The following is an 870-nucleotide window of genomic DNA, read 5'->3' as shown; positions in this document are numbered from 1 at the left end:
TTGACAGGGTGCTTATGTTATTAACGCGTGATTCCATTTAGGCTCTTTGGAATTTTGAAAAGAGTTTGAAGACCCCATGTGTGACCCCTCCAGAAGCCAGGTCAGAAATTTGGGGATGGAATGATTTTCTTAGCTTCCCTCTAACGCTGAGGGTGTAAGATTCTGTAAGGAGGAAAGGGAGCCATTGCCCAAACACATCATGCATCAGAGTGTCAGACTTGGGGATTATCGGCTGCTTGGGGTTTTCCACACCGCTGCTCCCCTTCATTAGGGGGGATTATTGAGAGTTGACTGCAGTAGTTACTGCAGTGGTGATGGGTATTTGAAGCTAAATTCCGGAGAGCAGGAGATGTGTGAATATTTATCTCAGCTACGGCAAGTTAATGCGGGGTGGCACTAATTACCCTGTCTCAGCCTGCTGTCGGCTTCTGTTTTGAGGTGTCATTCTCAGTTGGATAAATTAGTTTCCAAAATTAGAATAGAGCAAATTGTAGGGTGAGATCAAGGCAGCTTGACTTCTAGGGGCATCCAAAAAAGAATGGGCTACAGTCTGCCCGGGAAACATTAAGATGCTGCCTGGAAGCCCAGGACAGGCAAAGGGAAACAGTTCTTCCCGGAGTTGTACTGACTGTTGTCTGGTCCACCTCCTGCACCCCCAGAACACCAACCTACAGTAAAAGTTCCACGTCTGGTCTCACAAGAGGTTTTTGAAACAGTTCAGGACATGGGCTGAGAATAGATAAGGAGCTGAATAAATCACTTTGCTATATAGATTTTCCTATGTTTGATTTTCAGAGAATAAAGCTAAATTGATGTGTGTTTAGAACAAAAGGATCAGAACGCTGAAAAACTAGAAACAGGATCACTGTC

The sequence above is a fragment of the Otolemur garnettii genome, unplaced genomic scaffold, assembly GCF_000181295.1.
Source record: "Otolemur garnettii isolate 467f Iridium unplaced genomic scaffold, OtoGar3 scaffold00066, whole genome shotgun sequence".
NCBI lineage: Eukaryota > Metazoa > Chordata > Mammalia > Primates > Galagidae > Otolemur > Otolemur garnettii.
The sequence above is the reverse complement of the archived record's forward strand: the minus strand, read 5'-3'. Positions refer to the sequence as shown.